The sequence below is a fragment of the Gorilla gorilla genome, chromosome X (genome assembly GCF_029281585.2).
Source record: "Gorilla gorilla gorilla isolate KB3781 chromosome X, NHGRI_mGorGor1-v2.1_pri, whole genome shotgun sequence".
Classification (NCBI taxonomy): Eukaryota; Metazoa; Chordata; class Mammalia; order Primates; family Hominidae; genus Gorilla; species Gorilla gorilla.
Window position 1 is genome coordinate 121,603,362 of NC_073247.2, and position 10,442 is coordinate 121,613,803.

The 10,442-nt window shown below is 41.9% G+C and overlaps 1 pseudogene; it reads left to right on the forward strand.

Annotated features, from left to right (window-relative positions):
- The first annotated feature begins 9,568 nt into the window (after window positions 1-9,568).
- LOC101139837 (small ribosomal subunit protein uS7-like) lies at window positions 9,569-10,174 on the forward strand (annotated as a pseudogene).
- The last annotated feature ends 268 nt before the right edge of the window (window positions 10,175-10,442 follow it).

Below are 10,442 nucleotides of genomic sequence, written 5' to 3' on the forward strand. Positions count from 1 at the left end.
CTTTGGCGGATCCTTGAGGTTACATGCAGAACTCTGTGGGGGTTTCTTTGTGTTGATGAATGTGTGCACATTTTTCTATAGAGAGAAATTGTTCACCTTTTTGATATTAGCTGGGTTATCATGACACTACTTCTTATTTTTGCCTTTAGCTATAACATATTTTCTGTCAGTGCAATTAAGATATATGTTTCTGGCCAGAACAGTGCCTATAAAAACAATTGAAAAAAACATAGAAGATGTAAACTTAACACTCTCTAGAATATTAGGCTGATACCTGGATCCTGTGGCTCAGTAAGAATAATTTGTCTCACTGTATGATTCCATATCATATCTAGTTAGGGAAGAAAGAAGATGAACCTACACCTAAAAATCACCATAATATGTGCTGGGCACTATCATTCATCTATTAATTCAACAAATATTTATTGAATGTTTACTATGTTTACATACATTATTATGTTTTCTAAGATCCAAACAATCAGTATTATTTCCCACATTTTAGGGATGAAGAAATGAACATTCAGAGAGGTTCAGAGTGAGAGTAATTAATTGCCAAAGTTCAAACAGGAAATGTTAGAATGGAGTTTTGAACTTTGGCCTTGCCTGACTCAAAGCATGAGTTACTATCCTTAACCCCATTTTACAAGTAAAAAGACTGAGGCCTGGGGAAGCAAAATAGGTGACGCAAAGTCACAAGTAACAAGGTGGTGGGAAGTACCTTGGGCTGCCCCAGGCTTCTGTTCTCTGGGTAAGACCTTCTGAGGAGCCAGCACTCACAGCCTGTATTTGAGGCTCTTCCAAACACCCTGGCACTGCTCAGATTGCCTTTTCCAGAGCAGACATGCCTCTATGCGCTTGTTTCCAGGAGAACTGAAACTATTAGATTACAGGCTTCTCTGGCTAAAGTGACAAATGGCTCCTCCAACCAGCCAGCTGCCTTACTGAATCTTCCAAGACAGACTTTCCTAACAGAACAAATGCAAAAAAAAAGTCAGCTATTTGTGACATTATTGTTCGACTTCACATTTTGGCCTACCCCCAGGTTGTGACTGAGAAGTCTGACTTTTGGCTAGCTATTACTGGTTTGTAATTGATCATTCTCTCCCCTTTAGCTGCCCCATAGAAACTTTAGTCAGTGTTTAATGTTAGTTTCTTAAATTAGGGCTGCTTTTGGTCCAAGTCATTCCTACTCACACTACATCTATTAAAGGTTATAGGCCTTGAGATCAAAGCTGTAATGAGTAGCATGATGCTCCAAGATTGTTCATGAAAAGAAAATAAGGGCAAATGTTTCAGGCTTTCCCTGAGAATATGTGAAATGTATGTTGCTTCAGAGATCAGACAGAAGTGTTAGCCCCCAACTTCTAGAGGCTAATGATGAAAGACCTGACATGACATCACATCCTCTTAGGGTCGGAGTCACATGGCCACACCCACATCCACACTTCTACCGTACCCATGGTAACAGTGGGAGCACCGATGGTCTTCTGTCCCATACATACAATGGCACTCCTAATCTGCCCAGTGCTAGTTCTCTGTTTGTGCAGTTCCCTGGAGTCTTCTGCTTCAGTTATCCAAACAAAATTTTGGGAGAATGAGAAAAGAACTCTTGCTTTTTCACTTCTTAATATGAAATGAAAATGGTGGGAGTTGTTGAACAAGACCTACAGATAGTCTGCCTAGGACCCTTTAGCTCCAGAAGAATAACCTTGGGCCTCAGGAGAGTTCTAAATCACATGGAACGAAAGAGGCAGGGGTTAGACATTTCCTGGGCTGAGGACGTCATTGGTACTTTCTGGAATTTTGGCCAGTTACAATTTCATTACATCACCGTAAGAATACCCTACCTACTCTACCATAAACTTTTAGACTCTAAGATTTCTCAGAATCATCACTGTATTCACAGAACCACTGGGTATACTTCGGGCTTCCTTGGAAACCTGAACAATCCAAGTTCATCCCTTGCTAAGATGACAACCTTGAAAAACCCAGATTCATCTATTTCCAGAAGCTTATTGTATCAGAAAGTCACACTCTGGATGTGGTCAGGGCTTTTGCTTTTCCGGTGATTACAAATTCCAACCTCCTCTACCTCAGCCCTCATGGTTATGATCATTGCTCAAAGTAGCTGGTTGACAAATCCATATTCATATCATTTGACCAGGCCCTTGCTTTTAAAATTAAGTGTTTCCAAAACTCATGCAAACTGTGACCTCCAATGTGCCCGTGTCAGGAGGTGGGGCCTGGTGGGAGGTGTTTTGGTCACCAGGGAATATCTTTTATGAATAACTTGGTGGTGTTCTCTTGATAGTGAGTGAGTTTTCACCCCAATAAGACTTCATTAGTTCTCATGGAAATGAATTAGTTCCCAGGAGCATGGGTTGTAATAATGCCAGGACATTCCTTTAGTTTTATCTCTTTGCATGAGTCCACTTCCCCTTTGACTTTCCCTGAGATGGTTTGACCTACCACGCGGCCCTCATCAGAAGCTGAGCAAATGCCGGCACCATGCTTCTTGTACTTTCCAGCCTGCAGAACCTTGAGCTAAATAAACATCTTTTAAAAATAATAATAATAAAAAAAAGGTGTTTGAACAACTTTAAGGAAAGATAAAACCCAAGGTCAGTCTATACTTCTCCAGAGCTATGTTTACTGCAGAGACAGTAGGGGATGTGGTGGGGGTGGGATTAAGATATGATACCTTGAATCTTCTGGAAATTTCTTCAGCATCTCTGAGGGACTTCACTTAGTAGCAACTGGAGTATTGCATTTCATCCCGGCAGCCTCCTGAAGATTTGAATGGCAGGTAAATAGAACCAAGTTCATTGTCTAAACATCATTCTTCAACTCCATACACACTCATTATGTGTCTTCTAGGTACAAGACATTGTCTGCTGAATAAAGGTCTGCAAACATATTTGTTCTCACATTTTTTGGTAGTCTGTCTTCCTTTACTGCTATTTCTCATGATCAGGCTAGAATAGATAAATGGGATAATATCCAGGATGTGCAGGGAAAACCCAGCTCAACTTTCTGCTCAGCATGTGACTCCGAGAACATTCAATGGAACTTACCCAGGCCTCGTGGAAGAGGTGGTACTTGGTCTAGTTTACAGGAAGCTTTTTAGCTGAATTGTACGGTAAGTGAAAAAAGGATTTTTCGCTTGAAAAGCCAAGATTTTCCAAACCCAGATATGTATATGAGAGTACTTTTATCTATGGCTCTAATAACATTAGCTTTCACCCATCAGATGCCAGAATAGTGAATTTTTTCCTCAGATAATTGCATATCTAAATGTTAAGTGTATGTAACAATTCTTAAATATGAATCTAACATTGATACGTATTTACCAAAGACCCGGGAGATATTTTCTAAATATGAACCTTAAAGTTTCAATTCACATCATTTACTCAGCTGGCAAACAGAACTTAGAGTTGAAAGTGAGGAAATCAGGGATTCTGGATATGCCAGAGACCAGAGTGTCTTTTAAGTAGAATATAGTAAGATAGGAAGTTGCCCAGCTTACCTAATCCTACTATTTTGCCAAGACAAGGATCTCCTTGGAAAACTAGGGAAAAGTTCAAATGACATCTGGGTAAGGTTCCTGTAGGAGTTCATTCTTTGCTTTCGTAAGCTCATTGTGCAATTCCATAATTCAGGAGAGGCGGCTGTTGGAGAAATGTCATGGGGCCTTACTAAGTGTGTGTCGGGGGAGTTCTACTTAGTGTACCCAGCCCAAATTCCAGGAAGGAAAGATGCCTTTAGTGAAAGGAATTCCTTTAACATGTAAGCCTAGACTTCAGATTCAGAGAAAAAAATGAGTCATGAAACAGTGTGGACTAGATGCTACTACTGCAGGGAATCCTGTACGATCACTTTTGCTCTGACTGTGTGAATGTGTTTGTGTGTTTGTGTGTGTGTGTGTGTCTGTGAGAGAGAGAGAGAGACAGAGAGAGACACTCCTTGGTGTGAGGACAGAGTAGCAGAGAGAAAGAGATGTCCTTGAAAGGTGTATTCTGTGTGTATGTATGGAGCACCTCACTTTCCTCCTTACTTTCTCCACTTTTACTTACCCCCATCTTCACCTCTAAACCTAACCCAGACAATCATTTAGAAAATCCAACCCTGAGTCACTTGGAAAGCAGTCCTTTAAGGGAATCTTTAATGCAATCTGTGGCTCAGACCAATTAGTCCATTGTCCCTGGAATCATGGCTGATTTAGAACACTTTGCTAGGTTTTTTGACTCACATTTTTCAGTTTAGCTCTTGAGCGGATAATAATACTCAAGGCCCAGAGACAGAAGCTCAGGCCTATGGGACTGTCTGGGCACAAAGGTAGTCAAGGGATTGTTCATCTTCTTTATCCATCAGGGTCCAGAAACCAGCCTCCTCTCTATCTGAAACAACTAGCGTCTGTGCCAGGATATTCTTCATTGGTATACCACCCCCAGTGAACTGTGGGCCCCACATGCATCCCCCCAAAAAGAAGTATGTTTATTTAAATTGAATGTGGTAAATAAGCATGGAGGAGAGACTTGGAGACCAAAGGTGAGGGGTTCTCATGGAGTCTCATAGAGCAAGAACAGGGAGGATTTAAAGGAAGGAGATGGTGCCATATCTAAGCAGCCCGCCTCAACTTAGCCACTCATTTTAATGTATTCATGAGTACATCGATCTTTTTAAATTCCTCTGAGTAAAGGCTCCAGCTTCTTTGTCCTTCCCTGCTCCCCTCCACCCCCTCCATCCACCAACCACCTGGTCTCTGGTCTCCGCTGCTGGGTGGGAACTCTCAGAGTGCAGGGTCAGGGCAATCACCCCATTAGCCATACCCTGGGGACAGTCTGGGTCACTGCCCTTTCAGAAAGATTTGCCTAACAGAAGGGGAGGGGTTGGAGGAAGAGCTAGAGAAAGGCATAGAAAGAGATTAAGGACACAGGAAGGGGAAGGGTTGCCATATGGCATAAAGGAAGCATGATTAAAAAGATTAGCTGCTGTTCAATCAGAGAGACTTGTGTGTGGGGCAGGGGACACGTTAGAAACCTAGAGAATCACAAAGAGCCTCGTGGAGTGAACAATGAATTTCAAAAGAGAAAAAAGAAAGAATGTCTTTTAAGTTTATGAGGTGATTTTAAGCCAAATCAAGGGAAGTCTGATTTTATGCAGTGGAGAGAATCCATTACCATGAGAAACAGCACAAGCTGGCAATATAAATCACATTCCCAAAAAAGCGCAAAAAAATGTACTATTAATAAACCCGCAATGGAGTATTAAAGGAATGGTAGCTGACATTCAAGAGGCCAATTCATCCCTTGGAGGCCCTGTGAAAGATAGACTCCTGAGCTGAAGAAGGGGGCTGATCCAGCTTTTTCCATTTTTAGGTTTTTGGGCAATGTAAAGAAGAGCTGCTCTCATTTCCAATACCATTGGTCTCTACATGTTCCACCTAGAGAAGAATCAACCTACTAAAAATGATATTTTCTAGATGTCTTCTAAAGATTTTGCAAATCAGATTTCTACAATCTACCATGTTATAAATAATTTTGAATTTGGAGGCATAAACAACAGTTACACAAATATCCTAGCCCAGGTTGTAAATGTAATTAGACCTAAGGATCAGAATAAAAGTGGAAACCTATGACACACTTCAATTTTGCTAAAGTGAAGGGAAGTATTGAGGCAATTACAGGGTACTTTGGGAAACTCCACAGGCAATTCAGAACAAGGCTGACTCGGAAGATGAGCTGCTTTCATGAGGGTCACTTTTAGAAGCACCAAGGCGGTAAGTAGCAAATGGAAAGACGGAAAGAGGGACTTATTCTCACCTTGTAACAAACCACACACACACACACACACACAGAGGCAATGCCTAGCCTGTGAGAGTGATCAGAGCAGATATTCACTGAAGCTGAATTCTACCTTGTCACAGGTAATCCCAGAAACATGTCAGCCAGTCAAGAATCACCAGATGGCATCCAAATTCAGAATGGCCCCACACAGAGGCAAGATGTTTATGAGGCTCTTTTGGGGTTGACTGCACTACAACAAATTTTAGATGTAACATAATAATTTAAATATTTCCCTAGAGACTGCTTTAGAATGGATAGGACATTTTTTAATCACTTGAAGTTGCTGCCAAGGGAGACATTAAAAATGGATGGATCGTTTTGGGTGATTTTAAGGAACTGGCAAAGGACCTGTTGAAAGCATGACTTTACTTTGCTCTTCAGATTCATTGCCAAGGGTAATGACATTACTTTTGCTAGGGGCAAAACCAGTCAGCTTCAGTAATTGTGGCCAAGCAAGCTGCTAGCAGCAATGCCAGAACATTGTTGCTGAAAAAATAAAATTTATATTAAGAATTCCAGGAAGTCAAAAGGTTTCTGGGTAATGTATAAATCATAGAAAAATTTTTTATACTTTTCAGATCAAATGTTGCCTCTCCAGTGATGTAATAAATTCAACAGGCCATGAGGCCTTTGTGTCTTACTTCAAGCTGCTTTGAAGACATAATTGTCCGTTTAACGATGTAATGCTCTATTTATCAGAAACACCCTCTCTGAAGCCCTTAAGGAATGACTAGGAGGAGGAGACCTCCATCCTTGGATTAGAGCTATTAAAGAGCTGCCTTCTTGTGATCCAGGTACTTTCTCCTTCCAGGAGGGGGTCCTTGCTCTTCATAAATGTCCCCTGGGACTGTTTTTTTTAAGACATGGTCTTCTCTTTTTGCTCAGGCTGGAGTGCAATGGCACGATCTCTGCTTACTGCAACCTTCACCTCCCGAGTTCAAATGATTCTCCTGCCTCAACCTCTTTAGTAGCTAGGATTACAGGTGCCCACCACCATGCCCGGCTAATTTTTATATTTTTAGTAGAGATGGGGTTTCACCATGTTGGTCAGGCTGGTCTTGAACTCCTGACCTCAGGTGATCCGCCTGCCTCAGCCACCCAAAGTGCTGGGATTTACAGGCATGAGCCGCCAAGCCTGGCCTGCCCCCTGGGACTTTTGAAGTCAGCCTCCTTCCCAGCACCTTGTGTTACCAGGAACTTTATATTCACTAGAAAATGGATTTTTATTAACTTTAGGTCTTCTTGTCTGTCCCTGATGCCATCTTTGTGCCCATCAGCAACATGGATCCTTAAGCTAAAAAAAATTACTACTTTGTACATGTTAGTTGTGCAAAAATAAGCAAACACAAAAAAAGCACAAAGAGGAAAATGTTAAGTAACTATGCATTCAACCACTACAAGATTATCTCCATGTACCACTTAATGGTTTTAATTTTTCCAAAATTCCAACTATGCCTTTTCATGCTTTCTTCCCCCTTGGGGTGGCAAGCTCCCCAGAGCCATCTCAATCTGATTCATAATAGTGCAGTAACTTCTGGTTATTAAAACTGGCCCATTCTGGTTCTGAAGACTTTGTTCCTTTTGTTTTGCAACTTTAATCTCTTATTTGATTCAAAGTTCTCCTCCTCCTCACTCCCTCTCTGTGTTTTTGTCCCACTCCCTTTGTGGTACATGTGTACTTCTAGTGTTGGGGGTCAGAGAAAGAAAGAAAACAATTCACCACTGCGAAGGCTATCATTTGCCACCTCCTCTCATCAAATCTGCAATTGGGCCCACTGTGGAGGAGATCAGTGCTAAGCAGCACCCCTAACCACTGGCTGTCCTTTGCATCTTCTAGCTGCTGGCCTGTCTCTGCATTTCTCTGAAGCTTGTGCCTCTTGCCTCCCTGCTGTGTGTATTTTTCTTGGGAGTAGGGTAGGGCTGGAAAACCCATAGCTCCCAATCTCCTCCAGGGCCCTTGTTTCCATACCTCTTGGACACCAGAAATTCAAGGAAAATATTTTTTGCTTCCTATTTACCTGGCAACTCCATCACCCTATTCTAGAGTTCTTGACCCATTTCCAGTGGCTCTAGGCCTAGTCTGCAAAGCAGGATTGGTGATTAAGCACAAGTCTAACCACTGCTGTTCTCTGAGGCCTCTCTCTAGTGGTGCCCTGGAACCAGCTCATCCCAGCTCATGCAAGTCAATTGTTAAATTTTCTGAAAATGTGTTAGCCAGTTGATGGATGTCACATTGGTAGCTTGAAATTGGCCATGGTGGGAGTGTTTACACAACAGAGATACCTCCAATGAGTTGTTAAACATTTACCAGCACACCATTGCCTCTCTTTCACCAAGAAGAGGAGTAGTAGGGATAGGAATAGGTTTCTCTTCACCATCATTGCAGTTTTCAAAAGGCAACCTCTATTCTCTTTTCAGGCCAACTCTTAGTGGGTAGCTGGGGTGGAGGTGATGATAGGGTCAGTTCAGCTGAAATGGGACCTTTTTAAATAGCTATGGGAAGTGGCTGGCCCTGATAACTGGGGCTATTAGATTGCTTTTAATGGCTGCCTACCATTTCATTGTATCAATGCAGCATGATTTTTGGAATCAATCTCTCATTTTGGACATTAGATTATTTCCAGTCTTTTACTATGTTAAAGAATGATGTAAAGAACATACTTACTGGGGCCGGGTGTGGTGGCTCCTGCCTGTAATCCCAGCACTTTGGGAGGCCGAGGCGGGCAGATCATGTGGTCAGGAAATCGAGACCATCCTGGCTAACATGGTGAAACCCTGTCTCTACTAAAAATACAAAAATTAGCCAGGCATGGTGGTGGGTGCCTGTAGTCCCAGCTACTCTGGAGGCTGAGGCAGGAGAATGGCGTGAACCCAGGAGGCGGAGTTTGCAGTGAGCTGAGATCAGGCCACGCACTCCAGCCCGGGTGACAGAGCAAGACTCCGTCTCTGAAAAAAAAAAAAAAAAGACCATACTTACTGGGGGTTGGTTGTAAAGAGTACCAAAAAAAAAAAAAAAAAAAAAAAAAAAAGAGAACATACTTGTGCAGAAATCTTGTGTTTGATGAAATAAGCCCTCAATAAATGTTGGTTATTATTATAATTATGATAATAAAGAGGAGGATTTTTAAGTAAAGTTTCCAGGCTCAGTTGAGGACATGGATGATACTTATCATACCTTTCCACTTACCTTTCTCATCAACATCCTTAATTCTGGCAGTCAGAATTATATCCCCCCAGGCAGGAAATTGGAAGCTTCCTCTCTGGGAAATTTGATTGGTTTAAGAGAAAAGGCCCACAGATACCAATAATTGTAGGGTCTCCCAATGAAGTGGCCAGGTCCACCTAAGGACATAAGGCTAATCGATCAATAATTGCCCCCTGCATCTCCCCACACACAGATTTTCAGTTTCCACACTCCTAAATACAAATGAATAATTAAGAATAGTCAAGCATTGGGGAAAAGTCTTTAATAGAATAAAAGAATATGAAACACACATTGAAAAAAGGAACTTGGAAGAAACAGAAATAATGTAGGGAGGAGAAGAAGCCATAAAATCCCTATAATTAACATTTTCAGAGAGATGCATAGATACATCATGTCCATGAAACATGGATGCTAGAAATAAAAAGAAACATTCTAAGAGTAAGAATGAATTCTGTCTGTGTCAGGGTGGTGCATGGTCCACACTGAGAAACAGAGATGCTCAGGCTGTGCCCTCAAGATGACCAAGTGGGAGACAGAAGCACCAGTGGTGGCAGAAACCCCTAACATCAAGTTCTTTGGGAAGTGGAGCACTGATGATGCACAGATCAGTGACATTTCCCTTCAGGATTACATTGCAGTGAAGGAGAAGTATACCAAGTACCTGCCTCACAGCATAGGGCTGTACGCCGCCAATTACATCCACAAAGTGTGATGTCCCATCATGGAGCACTTCACTAACTCAATGATGATGCATGGCCACAACAGCAAGAAGCTCATGACTCTGCCTTGTCAAGCATGCCTTCAAGATCATCCACCTGCTTACGGGCAAGAACCCTCTGCAGGTTCTGGTGAATGCCATCATCAAATGTGGCCCTGGGAGGACTCCACATATATCGAGCAAGCTGAGACTGTGAGACAGCAGGATGTGGACATGTCCCCACTGTACCATGTGAATCAAGCCATCTGGCTGCTGTACACAGGTACCAGTGAGGCTGCCTTCCAGAATATCAAGACCATCACTGAATACTTGGCCGATAAGCTCATCAGCATTGCCAAGAACTCTTCCAACTACTATGCCATTGAGAAGAACAACCTGGAGCTCATGGCCAAGTCCAACTGCTGATTTCCTGGCTGTAGCCCAATAAACCTGTCTGCCTTTCAGGGTGGCCCCACAAAAAAAAAAAAAAAGAGAAGAAAAGAAAAAAAAATGAGCTTCTAAAAACTCAAACTACTTGAATAGAAATTTTTTAAAATTAAAAGTTTACTTATTATGTATCTATGGATATATTTTAAATTAATCTCTAAGAATGTAAAACAAAAGTGCAAAGAGTTGGGGAAAAGAGAAAAAGAATAGGAGAATTAGAGAACCAATATCCATTAGGAATGCCCAG